The sequence below is a fragment of the Haematobia irritans genome, chromosome 1, assembly GCF_050003625.1.
Source record: "Haematobia irritans isolate KBUSLIRL chromosome 1, ASM5000362v1, whole genome shotgun sequence".
NCBI classification, from domain to species: domain Eukaryota; kingdom Metazoa; phylum Arthropoda; class Insecta; order Diptera; family Muscidae; genus Haematobia; species Haematobia irritans.
The window spans coordinates 108897980-108920633 of NC_134397.1; the positions used below are offsets into that span (position 1 = coordinate 108897980).

At 35.8% G+C, this 22654-nt stretch overlaps 1 long non-coding RNA gene across 1 annotated transcript; it reads right to left on the minus strand.

The window, feature by feature from the left end:
• Positions 1–4300: 4300 nt before the first annotated feature.
• LOC142221643 (uncharacterized) lies at positions 4301–4804 on the minus strand. The gene is made up of 2 exons (XR_012718168.1): positions 4572–4804; positions 4301–4514 (listed from the first exon to the last, which is right to left on the minus strand). It is a non-coding gene; the product is annotated as an uncharacterized LOC142221643 (long non-coding RNA).
• Positions 4805–22654: the final 17850 nt, after the last annotated feature.

Below are 22654 nucleotides of genomic sequence, written 5' to 3' on the forward strand. Positions count from 1 at the left end.
ATCCTCATCACTACCACAGACTCGTAAGTGACACTGTGATAGTATTTTGCCATCACTATTGTTAGAAGGGCCATTTTATATTTTGTGAAACACCAAGCACAACCCTGCCAGCATTTCAATGTTCCATTTCATCCTCATCGCTACCACAGACTCGTAAGTGACACTGCAACAATCGCCAACTGTGGTAGTATTTTGCCATCACTATTGTTACAAGAGCCATTTTATATTTTGTGAAACACCAAGCGCAACTGGCTTATTATAATTTATTTCAATGAAAACGAAAATAAAGTGCTGAAAACATAGTTATTACGCTTAAAATTGTGAAAAGTAAATTGGTGAACAATTTTTGACTTTCCAAATGGAATAAAGTGATAGTTTTTCAAATATTTTTCCAGACACGCTGCCTCCATTGAGAATAAAAGTACTGGCTGATAGACGCTACAACATTTAACTTACAACTTGTAACTCAACATCAATCTCTTATTAATGCATAAAAATGTGTTAAATGTGATGTGATAGCCGTATAAATGTTATATTTATGAGAATTTATAAATGTTTCATAAAATTAATAAACATCTAAACAATCGTGTTTTACTTGAGCACAATGATTCTTTTACAACTATCTTAAAATGCACTTTGTCTGACTGTTTGAAGGGGCTCTTATTGGCGTCCTTCTAAATGTATCCAGAAGGGCTCCTAATAATTGCACTCATGCGATACTTTTTTGTAGTAACTTGGCGTGGTACAACTTCTCAATAGTGACGGCGCTTTTCCGAGGAGTTTTGGATATCGTATACGACTGTTTTCGACGTAGTGGGGATTCTCTGAAGCGACCCCAAATTCAAAAAATGTTGGCAGGTGATGTTTGTTATGTATAAAATACAAATAAACTTGAATAAGAAATTCACGTCTGATCAATATCAGTGTTGCCTACTTTTTTCTACCTTTAGTAGTTTTATCATATCGTATACTAATACGTAGTTTTTTTGCACAGTGGTGTTGGTAAGACCAAAATTAAATATTTTTATACCCTTCACCACTACTGTGGTACAGGGTATAATAAGTTTGTGCATTTGTATGTAACGCCAAGAAGGAGTAATCATAGACCAACCTTTTAGTATACGGATCGGCTTAGAATTAAATTCTGAGTCGATTTAGCGATGTCCGTCTGTCTGTCTGTCTGTCCGTCTGTCTGTCTATTGATGTATTTTTGTGTGCAAAGTACAGCTCGCAGTTTTAGTCCGATTGTCCTAAAATTTGGTATAGGGTCCTGTTTTGGGCTCAAAGACGATCCCTATTGATTTTGGAAAAAATCGGTTCAGATTTAGATATAGCTGCCATATATATTTTTCACCGATCTGGTCATAATTGGCGTGTATATCAACCGATCTTCCTCAAATTCCGTAAATCCGAATATTTTATGGGTCTCGAAAAACTTGCAAAATATCAGTCAAATCGGTTCAGATTTAGATATAGCTCCCATATATAGCTTTCGCCCGATTTACACTCATTTGCCCACAGAGGCCAATTTTTTGCTCCGATTTAGTTGAAATTTTGCATAGGGAGTAGAATTAGCATTGTAACTATGCGTGCCACATTTGGTTGAAATCGGTTCAGATTTGGATATATCTCCCATATATAGTTTTCGCCCGATTTACACTCATATGACCACAGAGGCCAATTTTTTTGCTCCGATTTATTTGAAATTTTGCACAGGGAGTAGAATTAGCATTGTAACTATGCGTGCCAAATTTGGTTGAAATCGGTTCAGATTTGGATATATCTCCCATATATAGCTTTCGCCCGATTTACACTCATATGGCCACAGAGGCCAATTTTTAACTCCGATTTAGTTGAAATTTTGCACAGGGAGTAGAATAAGCATTATTGCTATGCGTGCCAAATTTGGTTGAAATCGGTTCAGATTTAGATATAGCTCCCATATATATGTTTTTCTGATTTCGACAAAAATGGACAAAATACCAACATTTTCCTTGTAAAATCGCCACTGCTTAGTCGAAAAGTTGTAAAAATGACTCTAATTTTCCTAAACTTCTAATACACATATATCGAGCGATAAATCATAAATAAACTTTTTCGAAGATTCCTTAAAATTGCTTCAGATTTAAACGTTTCCCATATTTATTTTTTACTAACATTGTGTTCCATCCTAGTGCATTAGCCGACTTAAATTTTGAGTCTATAGATTTTGTTGAAGTCTATCAAATTCTTCCAGATCGAGTGATATTTAAATGTATGTATTTGGGACAAACCTTTATATATAGCCCCCCACACATTTGACGGATGTGATATGGTCTCGAAAATTTAGATCTACAAAGTGGTGCAGGGTATAATATAGTCAGCACCGCCCGACTTTAGACTTTCCTTACTTGTTTAATTTATGAAAAATATTCAAAAATATTAAATATTTGTTTATTGCCAATTATAAATAAATTTCGTAACTTTTTTTAAATTTTCTGAACCCTAGTTACGTTTGTTGTTGAACCCTAGTTACGTTTGTTGAACCCTAGTTACGTTTGTTGTTGGAATTGAGTTCCACAACCCCGTTTTTTATTCCAAATTAATAATTTTTAATCGAAATTTGAATTTTATTGAAAGTAATAATGTCTGATATCAAGAATTTGATTAAAAGCGCAGACCGCTTAATTGACTTTGTTCGTGACTTCTTTCAAAGAGGATGATCACACAAGTTCGGAAACAAGATGAGCTGTTTCAAGTCAAGTTGAATTTATATTGAAAACTATATTTACCCTCAAATTGAAAAGTTGTTCCATATGAAAAACGCTCATCTTGTGTTTATTAAGGTAACTTAAGGTTGAGTTACGTACGTAAGCGTAGGAAGGCCTCTGGGGAGGGGGCTTAGCCCCCCAGAATTTGAAAACCTATTTACGATTTTACATTTTTATAAAAATTAAACAAGTATATACAACCGCACAAAGTTCCGCTAAAGACTTTCATGCACAATCGAATTACTTGGGTTGTGGTAGCAGTTGCCGATGGCAATGTTTGAAGTCTGATATTTATGAAATAGAGCCGTGATTGAACTTATGGTTTAGTTGAATAACTAACAGCCTGTTTCTGTATGTCGAACGAGTTCAATCGATCGACTGAAATGCATAGAAACCGCTGTTTTTTGGTTATAAATTCAGGTGTTTGTTTCCATTTTAGTCGATCCACAGAGCTCATTCGACATACAGAAACAGGCTGTAAACCTCCTTTATTATATTGTTTAGTCTGGTTTAGTCATCCTAATCAAAAAATGGTAATTGGTATTGAAACTATTCTTTCATAAATTAATATCTTAATAATGCTGCAAAACAACGTCGCCAAAAAAAGAAGTGAAAATGTTCTTTTTGGGTCCGGAAGTGGTTAAAAATTGGCGGAGAAGCGATGAATGTAATAGGAACTCGTCATAGAACGAATGTCCACCGTTTCAACAGCCGTTGCAATAAATTTGCATCACTTCTTACGGTGTGATCCAAATTCAGAGTTTTGAATGTGAATTAAAAAATTGTGTGATATTTTCCCAAATAAATAATTTTTATTTATTCGTTTTTTATTTGATTTTTGGTCGACCTTTTGTTAGAATTCTATAAATATTTATAAAGACATCGAGCTTCAAGAAACATTAATTTATAATAATTTTTATATTTTTTATGATTTTTAATGTACTCTAACGCTTGTTTCAATATTTTCAAAAATTGTCGATTTTTCTATAATGGATTTACCATTTTTGTGGCAAAATTTGAATAATTTTTACCATTTTATTTATTCTTACTCTTTTTTTAAACTATTTGAAAAAAGAAAACAAAAATTACGCATTAAAATATGAAAAAACTGACGTAAAAAACTTCCTGTGTAGTTAATATAATTAACTTCTTTGTGAGGACATTTGTGCCTTTAAAACAAATCCCAATTTTTTTGCTAGGAAAAGTGTGGAACTACTTTTAGTTGCTTTATTATATATTATTTTGATGTCAATTTTTGTATTATTTTTTATGAAATAAAACAATAATTGAACCTACCCTGCCAACATTTTTAGAATTTGGGGACTCTTTTGAGAATCCCCACTACGTCGAAAACAATCATATACGACATCAAAAACTCGTCGGAAAAGCGCCGTCACTATTGAGAAGTTGTACCACGCCAAGTTACTACAAAAATGTTTCGCATGAGTGCAATTATTAGGTGCCTTTATAGATCAATTTAGAACGACGCCAATAAGAGACCCTCCAAACAATCAGAAAAAGTGCATTTTAAGATAGTTGTAAAAGAATCATTGTGGTCGAGTAAAACACGTTTGTTTAGATATTTATTAATTTGATTAAACATTTACAAATTCTTAAAAATATAACATTTATACCACTATCACATTACATTTAACATAATTTTTGGCATTAATGATGATGTTGAGTTACAAGTAGCGAGTTACATGTTGCTGCGTCTATCAACCAGTGTTTTTATTCCATGGAGGCAGCGTGTCTGTAAAATATCTGAAAAACAATCACTTTATTCCATTTGGAAAATCACCAAATTGTTCACCAATATACCTTTCACAATTTTAAGCGTATAATCTATGTTTTCAGAACTTTATTTTCGTTTTTATTTAATTAAAATATAACAAGCTGGTTGCGCTTGGCGTTTCACAAAAAATGGCTTTTTTAACAGTAGGGATGGCAAATTACTTGCATGTACTTTTTGATGTACCTTTTCATGATGGTTGAAGTGACATTTACGAGTCTGTGGTAACGATGAGGTTGAAATGGAACTTTGAAATGCTGGCAGGGTATAAGTGCAGTCTATAAATTTTTAGCTAGAGGGGCTATAGCCCCCCTAGGAAAATTGTCTAGCTACGCTAATGGTTACGTACCATGCGTTAATGTGTCCGTTGAGTGAAGAGTTGAATTTCTCTTTTAAAGCAACAGTTTTGTTAGAGTGCTTCAAACTGAAAAATATCAACATTTCCATGAACGCACGGATTAACGCATGATAAGTAACTCAACCTTTACCTTTATATCAAGCACAACAAGATAAATCTTTTAATTTACAGTGCCGGTCGATATTTGATTTTAACAATTTGAATTAATTTAAGTCCTAAAGAAAAATTATCACGTATGATACACTCAATCGACACCTTACGTTATTGATAGTTAGCCAACCCCGTATGGTACAATATCGATACCGAACGGTATAAACGGTACGCAAAGCATGAAAGTACCATATGGTACACCCAGAAAAAAGTGACCCCTTCTTTAAGTTAAAATGAACTCATTGTGAAGAAAGTTGAACTTCGTATAGCGCCAAAGACATTTTTATTTGTTTGAACGATGTGATTTTCGTAGAAATTAGGTAGAATACATTCCATATATTAGTTAACATTTTCCTATATTTATGTACCACTATACTACAGAATGAAAAAATTTAACTGAATTGAATTCATATATGGAATGATTTTATTGAACTTTTTTCATTCATTTGGAAAAATCTGACATATTTGTGGTAAACCTTTTACATCAAAATTAGAACTGCTTACCTTCGTTTTTATATACAGTTTTATTTATTTATATAGACATTTTTTCTTCAATAAAAGACATGTTTTATTAATATATTAAATATATTTATTAAGAATTAACAGCATCGACTGGCCTTGAAATATTAGCTTATTATTCCACTATTTTTTACCAACTGTAAAACGTAATTCTTTTCTTCTTCTTGTTCCTTTCACTTTTAATAAGATGCTGCGTAACGATTTAGTCCTCCTTTTACAATTTCAATACCTACAAAAAAATCATAAACAAATTTTTTCACAAAAGGTTAGCGTCTCTGTATGAATGTTACCTGATAATTGATTTCAAAATGAAGATGAATGAAGGGGTTGTTGTTCTGTTTCTCTTTTCTTTCTTTATACACCATCACGAACATTGAAAGACTTACTCCCATATTCATAAAAGTTAACGTACACTTTAAACCTACTATTACAATACAAATTCATTCGATAAACTGTCAGTAAATTATTATGAATATGGGTATTATTGTTTGTTATTTGTGTTCAATAATTTTGATAAAAGACAAATGTTCACACTAATTTAAAATAAATATTTAATTTGTTATTTATTATATTATTTTACTATATTATTTCTTAACAATCTACCCGTATACCATAACAACGCGATTCCAACTAAAAAAAAAACAACCCACGCGCAAACATATCGATGACAGGTATCGATTACAGGTAGATAAAAGAAATATAGGAAAATGTCCTATATTCTAACAAGTGTGTTTCCTTAAGTTTTGAACGGATTGAATACTTCTTAGTACGAATGAACTAAAATATTTTTCTATGCCAAGTGTTCTTCGTATGTATGATAACCTTTCTATAATAAAGGAAGTCAGTGTTATCGTTTTATAAGAAATTTTACAAAATTTGAGGAAACTTGGTTTTAGTTCGGTTTTTGTTTATTTTTACGAATGCTTTGTTATCAGTGAATAAAATTTTCTTGTTCTGTAGTAAATTCTTATACCCAGCGAAGAAAACAGTATTAGTAAAATTCCATGCCTTATTCTAGTTAATGAACTATTCCTAAGTGCTTTCAGTTTAGGATTTTTTTACTGAAAAGGTGGGTATTAAGTTCGAATTTAGCCGCTAAAATCGTCATTTTTTCACGATTACTTTTCTTTAATAATCCATTTTAAGAAATACAAACTTTGTGAAAATATTCGCCATCAAGTTATAATGAAATCTGCAACAAATATGTATAATTTTATGACTTTTTTTACTGCTTTAGTTTTCACTTTAGTGAAAATTAGCGGCTAAACTCGAACTTAATACTCACCTAAACAAGTAAATTTTATTATTTCACACAAAAATTTAACTTAATGGAAATAAAATGGCTAAACTAAATAGATAAACATTTTTTCCTTTTGTTTCGAAGGCACTTTTTTCTGTATGTACCTTTTACAATTTTAATCGAAATAACTATGTTTTCAGCACTTCATTATCGATTTTATTTAAATAAATTATAAGCTAGTTGCGCTTGGTGTTTCACAAAATATAAAATGGCTCTTGTAACAATAGTGATGGCAAAATACTTTCATGTACATTTCATACTTTTTCATACGCTTCCCCATCACAGTTGGCGATTGTTGCAGTGTCACTTACGAGTCTGTCGACTCCAAGTGGTGTACCTAAATCTCATTTTAACAGTATTCCAGTTGTAATTTTAAGGTGTAGTGTTCCAAAAATAGACCGATATAAGTATTCTATTTTGGCATATGTAGTAAGTAAGCTAATTGCGCTGGTGTTTCACAAAATATAAAATGACTCTTTTAACAATAGTGATGGCAAAATACTTTCATGTACATTTCATACGCTTCCCCCAACACATTTGGCGATTATTGCAGTGTCACTTACGAGTCTGCGGTAGCGATGAGGATGAAATGGAACTTTGAAATGCTGGTAGGGTATGTTCAGTTTTCGAGTTGAAAACCACTTTGGTTTCGCGATTACTTTCCGGGAAATAATCAAAATTATAAATGAAAAAAACATCCCTGCCAGCAGACTCGTAAATGTCACTAACCCAAACGCCAACTGTGATGGGGGAAGCATATTGAAAAGTACAAAATGTACATGAAAGTATTTTGCCATCACTATTGTAGAAGAGCCATTTTATATTTTGTGAAACGCCAAGCGCAACTAGCTTATTCCCTGCCAGCATTTCAAATTTCCATTCCAGACTCGTGACACTGCAACAATCGCCAACTGTGATAGTATTTTGCCATCACTATTCGCATGAAAGTATTTTGCCATCACTACTGTTAGAAGAGCCATTTTATACTTTGTGAAACACTAAGCGCAACTAGCTTCTTATAATTTATTTAAATAAAAACGATAATGAAGTGCTGAAAACATATTATTTCGCTTAAAATTGTGAAAGGTATATTGGTGAACAATTTTTGACTATCCAAATGGAATAAAGTGATCGTTTTTCAAATATTTTTCCAGACACGCTGCCTCGATTGGGAATAAAAGCACTGGCTGAAAGACGCTACAACATGTAACTTGCAACTTGTAACTCAACATCAATCTTTTATTAATGCATAAAAATATGTTAAATGTGACGTGATAGTCCTATCAATGTTATATTTATGAGGATTTATAAATGTTTAATAAAATTAATAAACATCTAAACAATCGTGTTTTACTTGACCACAATGATTCTTTTACAACTATCTTAAAATTCACATTCTCTGATTGTTTGAAGGGGCTCTTATTGGCGTCCCTCTAAATGTTTCCAGAAGGGTACCTAATAATTGCACTCATGCGATACTTGCCTTCCCTCTAGGGCATGCAGCTTTCAGTGTGATGTTGAAGGCCTTAGTAATCCGCTCCACTGCGTGTTCGATATCTTGCACATTTCTCATATTTGTCTCCGTTATTTCCGGTATCATCATATTGAACGATTCCCTATACCTATTCCAGTCAGCTTTCCTAACATTTGGCGGAAATATGGTCTTGGTGGTATGAACATCAAATTTGAAACTGATGTAGCGATGATCTGAGAAGCGTGTTCACTTAAAACCTGCCACTCAGACATCATTTCATTCAGTTATTGCGAGGCCAAGGTGATGTCCAAAACCTCTTGCCTGTTTTTAGTGACAAAGGTTGGGGCATCTCCTTTGTTGCAAACTACCAGATTAGTACGCAAAATAAACTCTATTAGCGACTCTTCCCTTGCATTAGTATCACTACTTCCCCATATACTAAGATGCGCATTCGTATCGCCTCCCATAATGAATTTCGTCTTTGTTTTCAGTGACTCCTCAACTAAGGTCTTAACGGCACATGGAGGCATCTCCCTGTCATGTCCCATGTAGACCGAAGATACCCAATATTTGCATTTGGCTATTTCTAAATTGCCAACGACAGTGTGTACATTGCACATTGAAGGAAGCAGAAACAAGTTAAGCTCGTTTTTAGCAATTATACAGGCTCGATTTACATCATTACCAGTATGCTGCAATAGTTTGAACCCCGGAGTACTTAATTCACATATTTTGTTTCTATAAACATATGGTGTAGTGGACGTCTACACATACATTTGTTTTCCCATTAGGAAATGTTTTTTCCAAAAAAATAATTCCTTGGCACATTGGCCCAATTAAACTCAAACTTTGCTTGAGTTGATTTTTTTTTTATTTTCAAATTACTTCAGTAATGAATGAAAGCATTCGTATAAACTTCTATAGGTTAGGTTAGGTTAAAGTGACAGCCCGATTAAATTTCAGGCTCACTTAGACTATTCAGTCCATTGTGATACCACATTTAACTAAAAGTACCTATTACATATGGGCACTTCTAGTCTTAACCACTGAACCTTCTCTATTATTTACTTTTGTGGAACCAACCAGATTGCTCCAAAAACATTAACAAACTGCTTAAGTTAACGTTTTCCAGGTCAGCCAGTAATCTAAAGCTATATGCTCCTAAAATTCGCTTACGCCTTACACAAAAAGCAGGACACTCACACAAGAGGTGTTTAATTGATTCTTTTTCCTCCGCATCATGACAGCTCATACAATAGTCATTATACTTCGCGCCAATAGTTTTTGCAAAATCTCCTATCAGGCAGCGACCCGTTATAGCAGATATCAGGATTGATATCTGACGTCTCGAGAACATTAGCATATCTAGTGTGCGGTTTAAGTTGAAATGGGGCCATATTTGCTTGGTGTCGTTACAACCCTTGCAATTCTCCCATCGAACATTTGCCATCATAACAGCCTTCTCACGCAGCATGAGCTTGCAGGTAGCTAGGGGCATACCAACAAATTCTAGTTCCCCTGGAATATGTAAGGTAGTCCCTAGCCTTGCCAACTCATCCGCTTCGCAGTTCCCCGGTATGTTCCTATGGCCAGGCACCCATATTAGGTGAATATTGTACTGCTCAGCCATCTCATTGAGAGATTTGCGGCAGTCGATGGCCGTTTTCGAGTTGAGGAACACAGAGTCCAAGGATTTTATTGCAGGTTGACTGTCTGAGTATATATTAATGCCAATATTTGTTGGAACATTACTTCTCAGCCAATTCGCCACCTCTCTTATTGCTAATATTTCAGCCTGAAAAACACTACAGTGATTAGGTAATCTTTTCGCTATTCGAATTTCCAGATCTTTAGAATATACTCCGAACCCCACTTGTCCATTCAATTTGGAGCCATTAGTATAGAAATCTATATATCTTTTATTCCCCGGGGTCTGTGTACACCACGCCTCACTGTTGGGAATTAGAGTTTCAAACTTTTTGTCGAAAAGTGGTTTTGCCAGGGTGTAATCCACTACGTTAGGTACATCTGGCATTACTTTGAGGACCGAACTATGACCGTACATTTTTTCCGACCACAGCGATAGCTCGCGCAACCGCACAGCCGTTGTTGCAGCTGACTGTTTGGCCAAAATGTCTAAAGGCAATAGATGCAGCATGACATTAAGGGAGTCTGTTCCTGTCTTACTAAATGCGCCTGAGATACATAAGCTCGCCATACGCTGAACTTTATCTAAACAAGTCGGTTTCAGAAGTGCCGGCCACCAGACTACAACACCATATAGCATTATAGGTCTAACCACTGCCGTGTATAGCCAATGCACAATTTTTGGTCTTAGTCCCCACTTTTTCCCTATTGCCTTTTTGCACGAGTACAAAGCTACCGTGGCTTTTCTCGCCCTCTCTTCAATATTACGCCTAAAATTCAGCTTCCTGTCCAAAATAACGCCAAGGTATTTTGCACACTCACCAAAGGGAATTTCAGTACCCCCTAAGGAAATGGGCCTAACCGTGGGAGTTTTGCGATCTTTGCAGTACATGACTATTTCTGTCTTTGCTGGATTTACACCAAGACCATTATCTTTCGCCCATTTCTCAGTCATCCGGAGAGCTCTCTGTATAATATCTCTGATTGTGGATGGGAATTTTCCCCTGACTGCTAGCGCCACATCATCTGCGTATGCCACCACTTTTATCCTTTCTTTTTCTAGAGAAACCAGAAGGTTGTTTATAGCAACATTCCAAAGAAGAGGTGATAGAACTCCTCCTTGGGGAGTGCCTCTGTTCACATACCTTTGTATGTTTGCTTGCCCTAGTGTGGCTGAAATACGTCTCTTTATTAGAAGTTCGTCTAACAGCCTAAGTATACCTGGATCAACATTCAGAGTTGTCAGTCCATTTAATATCGAGCTCGGATGGACATTATTGAACGCCCCTTCGATGTCTAGAAACGCCACGATTGTGTATTCTTTGACAGATAGTGAGCTTTCAATAAAGCTGACCAGTTCATGCAATGCGGTCTCAGTAGACCTGCCCTTCGAGTATGCATGCTGTCGTTTCGAGAGCAAACTTGAATCCACGCTAGTTCTAAGATACATGTCTATCATCCTCTCCAGGGTCTTACGTAGGAATGAGGATAAGCTGATTGGTCGGAAATCCTTCGCACTCGAGTGAGAGGCTTTTCCTGCTTTAGGTATGAAGACGACTTTTGTTTCCCTCCACTTTTCTGGAATATATGCTAAGTTTACACATTGTTTATATATCACCGTCAACCAGGGGATAATTCTTTCAGCCACTGCCTGTAACTCCGCCGGAGTAATTCCATCAGGTCCGGGGATTTGAATGGTCCAAAGCTATTTAAAGCCAATTTTATTCTAGATTCCGAAACAATTTCCTCGATAGGAAGTGATCGCCGAGCCTCTGTTACACCCCCGGAACATGGTTCAACCGTCTGATTTCCAGGGAAGTGTGTGTCCAAAAGTACCTCCAACGTCTCCTCACTGGACGTTGTCCAATTTCCCTCCGATGTTTTAATGAAACCTGGAGCGGTGTTAGTGGATGCTAGTACCTTCCGTAGTCTGGAAGCCTCTGACGTATTCTCAATACTGCTACAGTTATCATCCCAAGAGTTTTGTTGAGACCTTCTCAGTTCTCGTTTATATTCTCTCAGATTCATCTTGTAAGTGTCCCAATCCTCCGGAGCTCTTGTGGACTTTGCTTTGTTAAAGAGCTTCCTGCAGGATTTCCTTATATTACTTAACTCCGTAGTCCACCATGGCGGCCGATTTTTTCCCCTTGGCTTTCCTCTAGGGCAAGCAGCTTTCAGTGAAATGTTGAAGGCCTTCGTAATCCGCTCCACTGCGTGTTCGATATCTTGCACAGTGCTCATATTTGTCTCCGGCATTTCCGGTATCATCAAATTGAACGATTCCCTATACCTATTCCAATCAGCTTTCCTAACATTTGGCGGAAATTGAAGTACGAACAGCCAATCTGAAACTGATGTAGCGATGATCTGAGAAGCTATGTTCCCTCAAAACTTGCCACTCAGATATCTTATCATTCAGTTCCGGAGAGGTCAACGTTACGTCAAAACCTCTTGTCTGTTCCTGGTGACGAAGGTTGGTGCATCTCCCTTATTGCAAACTACCAGGTTAGTACGCAAAATAAACTCTATTAGCGACTCTCCCCTTGCATTAGTATCACTACTTCCCCAAATACTATGATGTGCATTTGCATCGCATCCCATAATGAGTTTTGTCTTTGTTTTTAGTGACTCCTCTTTAGTGACTAAGGTCTTAACGGCACAGGGTGGCATATCCCTATCATGTCCCATGTAGACCGAAGATACCCAATATTTGCATGTGGATATCTCTAGACTGGCTACGACAGTGTCTGCATTGCTCAATGAAGGAAGCAGAAACAAGTTTAGTTCGTTTTTAGCAATTATACATGCTCGATTTATATCGTTACCGGTATTATGCAAAAGTTTGAAACCCGGAGTGCTTAATTCACAGATCTTGTTCTTATATATGTATGGTTCTTGAATAAGAACTATATCTATGTCTCCTTTCATCAGGAGAACTTTTAAGGCAGCACAAGCGGCCTTACAATGGTGAAGATTTATCTGGAGGAACCGTAGAACCATCCAAATTTTCAACCACCGTCACATCAGCCGCTTCAATTGAGTCATCAAGGGCTTCCTCTTCACAGATCTCGGTGACTCTCGCAACAATCCGCGGTTCAGCTTTGGTGAGGCTTGAGCCTGTAGAAACTTCCCGCATATGATTTTCGCCATAGTCTGCCGGTTTTATGTCTCCTTCGGCTTCGCTAGGAGATTTTTTCACTGCTGACTCTAGTTTCGGTATCCTTTGGCTGATCGCTTTTGTATACCTTCATATGGATATCATGAAAGCCATAACTTACGCGTCCTTGGGTCTGGGCTAGATGTGGCAGCGACTCTATGTTTAATATAAACACCGCATGTCGTCTTGGTCCATCCACCTCATCCAAACTACCAACCTTCCAATCGGCGGTTGGAAGATCTGGGTTACATTCTTTTAGTCTCTCTAGTATTGACTCAGGATCAGGAGGGTTTGCCGGTATCCATGCATGTGCTCTAGGTTTAGCCGGTATGTCTTTTTTATCGACTAACTCCAAAGCGGCTCCTTCCCAAACTTCACCAATTAGCATCAATGCAGCTTTAAAGCAATCCATAGACCTCTGGTCTGCAAAAGCTATTAACTTATATCGTCCTTGATACCATCCAGCATCTTGCTGTCGAGGACTTGGTCCGGGAAACTTTTTTCGCACCTCTGAGTAGACACCAGACATCGCGTTCTCAATTTCCCCCCATTTTTGCCTTGGAATCATACCCTCCAATGCTCCTTTATTAATAATAGCCATCACAAGGCTGTCTTTTGCAACTGAGGCAAACGATCTTTGATCCCATTTAGAGGATGGTAGCTCATCCGGTGATTGTTCCCTTTTTCCAGCTTCAAGAATTCCTTGAGCCCATTTTAAGGAATCGCTTTGCTTAGCCGACAACGTGCTTGGGTCGACTGATCCTAATTTCTTTAGGATAAACAAAGCATTTCTTCGTTCCTTGAATCTCTTTCGAGAGGGATTGCCTCCTTTTGATGTCGTCACCTTAGAAAAGGTTCGACTTGCCAAAGTGTCACCGCCTGTCGACCCGTCTACAGGTCGACTAATTGGGCCTGACTCTTGGTCGCTGCCCAAATTTATAACTTCAGTCGTTACCCGTCCACTGGGCCCTGAAGTTAGCAACCCAGTGGATGACTTTGAATTTCGCTGCATGGTGGTTTATTATTTCCACCACACGTGAAATTTGTAATAAGTACTTATTACGATGAAATACAACCGTTCAGTTCGACGGTTGAATAAATAACTTCTATAAAGTTTATTTGCGTTTTTTTATGGAAATCCATTTTCACCTTTTGGGTATACTTTCCAAGCATGAATGAAAAAGTATGAACCGAAAGAAAACAAGTCATTAAGATTTGGTATTCTTTATATTTGCTATGGGGCAATGGGTTTTGATAGAATCATCCCAATAAACACAGGATGAGCGTTTTTCAAATACAACACCTTTTCAGTTTGAGGATAAATATCATTTTCAACATAAATTCAACTTGACTTCAAACAAGTCATCTTCAATACATTTTCAAATTGTTTACGGATCACTTCCAAACCGCCAAAATATTGACGAAAACTTTGAAAATGTGTTGAAGATAATTGGAGAAAACTTTGACAAAACACTACCATGAAATGCAACGAAAAAACCACATGGTTTTCAATACTACTTTGTGCAACGAAGTTCGTGGAAGAAATAAAAAAATGTGGAAATTTTTTGATAATCAATAATCAACTGAAATTTCTTAAAATATTTTATAATAATTGGTAAGTAAAAATAAAACACGAAATGAAAACTTTAAGGAAGTCACTAAACTCAAATCTCTTTGCAGACAACTAAAATCTTTGGATGCTTCTGCTTGGAAAAATTAAGAGGCTGGTTATGCTTTCTCATACCAACTGGATGATAAATCACATCGATAGTTTAATTTACATCGCATCATCGGTTCAATTTGTTTTTTTGTGAATTCATATTGCTAGAAATTTATTCTAACTCTCTGGCCAGCACGTTAGTTGCAAATTGCCGGAATTTTAATGAATTTTATAACCATTTTGTGACACCAACGTTCTTGAGGAAATCGAATTTTGTGGGTCAGTTGGAAGAAATACAAAAATACGAAATATTTTGGACAATAGACTGGAATTAATCCAAAAAGCTAACTATAATTGGTAAGTCAAAATAAAAAGTGAAATGAAAACTTAATGGAAATCACTAAACTCGATTGTTTTGCAGAAAACTAAAATCATTGGATTCTATATTCTTGGAAGATGTTGGCCGATGAAAAAATAATGAAAGAAACAACAAGGAAAAGTTTCCAGAAAACTTTCAAAGTGCAACAATTCCCATATCAAGAACTTCTGGATGAAAATGTGCATTACATCAATTTACATCCCGTCATCAGTTTCTTATTTTGTGAATTGCTGTTGCTGGAATCTATTACAACACACAGGCCAGCAAGTTCCTCGATAGTAATTATTTCAAACTGGCAGCATATTAATTAATAATTAATTAATAGTTATGTGACACCAACATTATGGAGGAAATCGAATTACACATGTAAAAATGTTTAAGATATTTAAAGTTGTATTGATAGTTTTATTTATTAATACACTGTTAGAAAAATATGTTTTTCATATGTTTCGATATAAACAAAATGTGTTTCGGGCACAATTTTTAAACACAATATATTTAAGTGCAAACATGTAATGTTCTCAAACTAACACTAAATGTTTGGAACACATATGTTAATATGTTAGAATATATTATGTTTGGGGCATGCATGTTTCATAAAAATTATATGTGTGAATGTAAACATATATAAATTTACAAATTTCGATTAAACATATATATGTTGTGATATTTTATTCAGAGAGCGAAAGAGAGAGAGAGAGAGTATAGAGAAAGAAATAGAGATAAAAACCGGGAGGGTTGACGAAAGATATCAAATTAACACAGCGAGAGAATCGAAAGAGAGCAATTTCTGTGAAACCGCTTATATGTTGTTTCGGAAACTGCTTTATGATAAGGCCAAAAATTTTATACGCTTAAGTCTAAATATTATTTAATTTAAGTCTAAATATTATTTAATTTGTGTATATTATAAAATTATTTATGTATGTTTATACTCGACCCCACGTTCTTCCTTTGTTAGAGTTTTTGAATTCCTTCCAAAATATCAAACTTTTATACCAAAACCAGTTTTTTATTACAAAATTGTTATTTTTGCAATAAAAAAATAATATTTTATCCAAAAGCTCAGCCCATTTCGTTTATATCAAGCACTGTTTCTGACTGTAAATCTTTAATAACCCACATTTCGAAGTTTCATTATAAAAATTTAATATAGTATAAATATAAATGCGTAAATTAAAAAAAAAAAACAATTGGTGTTTGGTCGGAGCAGGGATTGAACCCACGACCCTTTGCATGTACGGCAGACATGCTAACCACTGCTCCACGTTGCCAACACATGTATGTTTCTGTTAAATAATGTTATGTTTGCATGGGCTCGTGGGCGCTGCAAACTATGCTATATAAATGTAACTTATAACGATAATTGTCTTCTGGTGACTATAACAGCTACGTAGCTCAGTGGTAGTGTGTTGGCTTACAAACTGTATGGTCCTCGGTTCGATTCTCCGTCCAGGCGAAAGGTAAAATTTAAAAAAATTATAAAATTGAATAATTTCTTCAACATTATTTGTATTACAGAAAAAGGTGCTAAGAACTAAAAAATTTCGTGGAAGTGAAAATTATGTTAGGGAATGAGCACAATCTTCTTTGGGGAAAATTCTTCCAAGCATTTAATATTTTTGGCTCAAAATGCTTCCAAAAATAGAATATGTTCACATAAAACAAACATATTAATGTTTCGGCAGTATCCAATAATATATGTGCTTCCTGCAAAATATGTTTGGAACATATGTTAGAGAGGCGATTTTTTTTGAGGGTGTAGTTAAATAAGATAATTATGTTTTGATTGGTATTATATTATTATTTTTATATAATATTAATGTTATTTTTAACACTATTCTATTTTTTACCGAAAAAAAAAAATTAATAAATTATACAAAATCCCTAGAAATTTAGCGTTGACTTTCAGTTAGAAATGGGATTGAATTTCATACAAATTGTGGTTAGAAAATATTCGCAACAATATTAATTTTTAATTTGTCTCACATTGAAAACTGTTTGAGAAATTATTAAGTAGCGATGCATTGCAATTTGGGGATTACAATTGAGAAATTATTGCTGATGTGTTGAATTTTACTGTTGAGGGTAATGTCTGTTTTTTGTTGAGAACGCGATTTTCTCAACAATTTCTCACCCTAAAAATTATTGCATTTTAGTATTTTTCAAACGTTTGTGTTTATTGGGATCGATTTGAAAAAAAGAAAAAACTAAAAACAAGACTCTCCCTCATCTCTCTGGTTCTCTCATCACCGACTGTGCCAGCTGTGATTCTGAAATTGGCAACTCAAAAATCTCTCCCGACTGATATGTCATTTTGACAATTTCTTCGTTGGCCTTAAAAGTAGAGAGACATACAGAAATTGACAAAAATCAGAAACTGTAAGAGAACAGTCTATTTCCTGTAAGATCTCAAACCATATAGGTCAAATCATTAAGAAGTCCGCAAAAATTCTTAAAATTTTCTGAATAATCAAAGTGATTTTGGAATATTCAAAAAGTTCATTTTTTCGAGCTGATTTAAGCAAATTCAATTACACCAATATTGTAAAGGTAACTGGCCATGCAAATTTAATTTTCTTTTTGCCAGACATCAGTTTGATAAATTCCCAAATTTTAGATTTTCCAAGAGATTATTGTGACCAGATTTCCTTCCTGGACAAATACATTTTTTCCGTGGAATCTTGCCAAGCCTGCCACCTAATATCATCCAAAACCAATCTGAGGTGCAGCTTCCCACAGGGAAGCGTGCGACCAAGACGATTTTCCGAAGAATTTTGTGATACACCATACCACATATCAATTAGTTAAAAAAAATTAACAAAAGAATGTTGCTTTGCAGTTTTTGCTAGCTTTATGAATTTATCTAAAATGCCTAAAATATTTTACAAAAAATGTGTAAAATTGAACCCAGATGTCCACATGAAATTTCACAAAATACTCTAAATTTTAAAACAACTTACTTAACCTAAATGCCCAATTCCCGAATATTGCCTGAATCTAATGAGTTAAAAATTATAAAAATTATGTTTTGTACTGGAGTTTTTTCCGACTCAATTTGCTATGAATACAATATCCTACAAATATCACAGAAAATTTCAAAATAACATGCCTAATACTCGAAAAAAATGGATTGCATAAAATTTATTTCTAAAAGTTCTAAAATACGTTAAATTCTTTTTCTATAAATATATTAAAATAGTACAAAATTGTAAAAGCAAGCATTCAAATACTAAGTGCCATTTTCATAAATTAAGTGTCTTCATCTATCATCATGTAAGAAATAGTGAATACTCATCACGCCAAAAAGGTATGCCTGCACATAAAGCATACATACTCATCTACATTTTTAATTTACAAACATAACTAGCAACCAGCATCCAGATCGTCGAAGGCCTTCAACATGATCGGAGAGTTTTTTTGCTTTGAACATTTGCATTCCGTTTAAAAATGTCCCTAAATATATTTAGCTAATTACATATTAAACTTATTCTATAAACTATGATTTTCCTATAAACTATTAATTTTCTGTGAATACAAATTTTCCTATGAATTACGATTTATCTACAAACTACGATTTTTCTATAAACTATGAGTTTTCTATAAATTAAAATTTTCTATAATAAGATATTTCTGTAAACTAAGATTTCATATAGACTATGATTATTCGTTCGAACTAGTATTTTTTAATATATAAAATTTTTCCTAATAAATTTTCTGAATTATTTTATAATGTGAATGAACGATTTTTTTCAAAAATGAATGTGTGAAATTAACTGGACGTTTTCCTACAATAGGGATGACTGAGTAACATGGTGAGTGATGTTGGGTTTAGGGATCCTATATAAGAAGCCACATAGGATATAGGCAGGTGAGGATTTCGAGGCATTTCTCATACCACCTGAGATATACTTTTAGCTATTATTTCGGAATAGTAAAAGAAAAATCCAAAGTAGTCAGTTTCTTTATTTATATATTTTTTTTGTTTTTGTTGATGGGGAACTTTTGTTGTGTTAGATTCCGTTTTCAATTTAGTCCAGACCATTTTCATTCAGCTTGCGTATTACAAATAAAAAGGGAGTCTATAATAATCTCTGTACTGGGAACATGGCTTGGTTAGAGCAGGACACGAACCCCCCTACGACTGTTGCTAGCGGAATAAAAGGTTCCCGCAGTCCAAACTCTATCCAGGATCCACGATGCTTTTATAAGGTTTGAAAATATGCATCAACAACGAAATTTTACTTCGTGTACATTACAGAATTTGGCGCCCAACGTGGGCCGATTGATTAATACCATGTCCATTGGCTCTTTCCGATAATATTATCTAGATTTCATCAATTTAGAAAAACTTAAAATTTTTTGTAGTCTGGAAATTTTTGTGTTATGAATTCTTGTTAGAATCCTCCAGGATATTTTCAGCGATTTGGGGTTTACTTCGAATCAGCTGACCGGTGGTATGTCTGCAACGTTTTCATTTCCGAATTTTCTTTTTTATGAAAATTTTATTTTTTTTTTTCTGGGTGTAATAGACTTGTTTTTGGTTTCGTCACAGACTTAGTTACTAGCACCTGCTCGACGAATAGGATTTCATTAATTTCGCAGATAATAGCAATTTAGTGACCATTGGCGAATAGATGAGGATATTAGAAACACAATTTTCCAAGCTGGTTTGTCTTGCGAAATTTAAATTCAATGATAATTAACCCTCCATAGACCGGATTTGTTTTCATTCAACTTATTTTTTTTACTATGTATGCACCTCTAGCGAAATTTTCGGTAGCAAAAATTTATTTAAGTCTACAACAACAAAAACAGGGCTGTGAACACAAATTTTAAACCAGCTAATCGCTTTTAAAAATTGTTAATATATGTTCCAAATATTCCTCAAATAAATTGTTTATTATTTACAGACCTTTTAAAACATTTACGCACACAACGATTGTAATAAATTAAATGTTTGCTGCCAAAATATGCTTTTTTTTTCAACCGTCGAACGGAACGGACGTGTTTTTTTAATAGCGAATAAAATCATCGTAATAAGTACCTCCTACGAATTTCAAGTGTGGTGGGATATTAGGCCACCATGCAGAGAAATTCAAAGACATCCACTGGGTTGCTAACTTCAGGGCCCAGTGGACGGGTAGCGACTGGAGTTATAAATTTGGGCAATGACCAAGAGTTAGGCCCAATTAGTCGACCTGTAGACGGGTCGACAGGTGGCGACAATTTGACAAGTCCTTTTCCAAGGTAACGACATCAAAAGGAGGTAATCCCTCACGAAAGAGATTCAAAGAACGCAGAAATGCTTTGTTTATCCTAAAGAAATTAGGATCAGTCGACCCAAGCACGTTGTCGGCTAAACAAAGCGATTCCTTAAAATGGGCTCAAGGAATTCTTGAGGCTGGAAAAAGGGAACGATCACCGGATGAGCTGCCATCCTCCAAAAGGGATCAACGATCGTTTGCCTCAGTTGCTAAAGACAGCCTTGTGATGGCTATCATAAATAAAGGAGCATTGGACGGTATGGTTCCAAAGCAAAAATGGGGGGAAATTGAGAATGCTTTGTCTGGCGTCTACTCACAGGTGCTGGAAAAGTTTCCCGGCCCAGATCCTCGACACCAAGAGGCTGGTTGGTATCAAGGACGATTTAAGCTAGTCGCATTTGAGGACCAGAGGTCTATAGAATGTTTTAAAGCTGCTCTGATACTAATTGGTGAAGTTTGGGAAGGAGCTGCTCTAGAGTTAGTCGAGAAGAAAGACATACCGGCTAGACCAAAAGCACATGCGTGGATACCTGCAAACCCTCCTGACCCTGAATCTATTTTAAATAGACTGAAACAATGCAATCCAGATCTTCCAACAGCTGATTGGAAGGTTGGCCGTTTGGATGAAGTGGATGGGCCAAGACGGCATGCAGTGTTTATATTGAACACTCAGTCTTTGCCACATCTAGCAAAGTCCCAGGGCCGTGTATGTTATGGCTTTCATTATATCCAAATGAAGGTGTATAAAAACGATCAGATAAAGGATTCAGAAATGGACAAGCCTCTGTCTGAATCAGAAGTAAGCGGATCCTCTTGCGAAGTCGAGGGGGATACCAAGACATTTGAAGACATGGATAGATACCGTATGCGTGAGGAGGCTTCTGCTGCCTCAGAACTCACCAAAGTTGAACCTATGGTTATTGCGAGAGTCACCGATATCTCTGAAGAGGACATTCTTGATGACTCGATTGAAGCGGCTGATGTGACGGTTGTTGAAAATCTCGATGGTCCTACGGATCCTCCAGATAAATCTTCATCATTGTAAGGCTGCATGTGCTGCCTTAAAAGTTCTTGATGAAAGGGGACATAGATATAGTTCTTATTCATGAACCATATGTTTATAAAAACAAAATATGTGAATTAAGTACTCCGGGGTTCAAACTATTGCAGTATACTGGTAATGATGTAAATCGAGCCTGTATAATTGCTAAAAACGAGCTCAACTTGTTTCTGCTTCCTTCAATGTGCAATACAGACACTGTCGTTGCAAGTTTAGAAATAGCAAATGCAAATATTGGGTATCTTCGGTCTACATGGGACATGACAGGGAGATGCCTCCATATGGCGTTAAGACCTTAGTAGAGGAGTCACTGAAAACAAAGACGAAACTCATTATGGGATGCGATGCGAATACACATCATAGTATATGGGGAAGTAGTGATACTAATGCAAGGGGAGAGTCGCTACTAGAGTTTATTTTGCGTACTAATCTGGTAGTTTGCAACAAGGGAGATGTCCCAACCTTTGTCACTAAAAACAGGCAAGAGGTTTTGGACATCACCTTGGCCTCGCAAGAACTGAATGAAATGATATCTGAGTGGCAGGTTTTAAGTGAACACAGCTTCTCAGATCATCGCTACATCAGTTTCAAATTTGATGTTCATATCACCAAGATCATATTTCCGCCAAATGTTAGGAAAGCTGACTGGAATAGGTATAGGGAATCGTTCAATATGATGATACCGGAAATAACAGAGACAAATATGAGAAATGTGCAAGATATCGAACACGCAGTGGAGCGGATTACTAAGGCCTTCAACATCTCACTGAAAGCTGCATGCCCTAGAGGAAAGCCAAGGGGGAAACATCGACCACCATGGTGGTCTACGGAATTAAGTAATATGAGGAAATCCTGCAGGAAGCTCTTTAACAAGGCAAAGTCCACCAGAGCCCCTGAGGACTGGGACGCTTACAAGAAGAATCTGAGAGGATACAAGCGAGAACTGAGAAAGGCTCAGCATAACTCTTGGAATGCTTACTGCAGCAGTATTGAGAATACGTCCGAGGCTTCCAGACTACGGAAGGTTCTAGCATCCACCAACTCCGCTCCAGGTTTCATTAAAACATCGGAGGGCAATTGGACAACGTCCAGTGAGGAGACGCTGGAGGTACTATTGGACACACATTTTCCTGGAAATCAG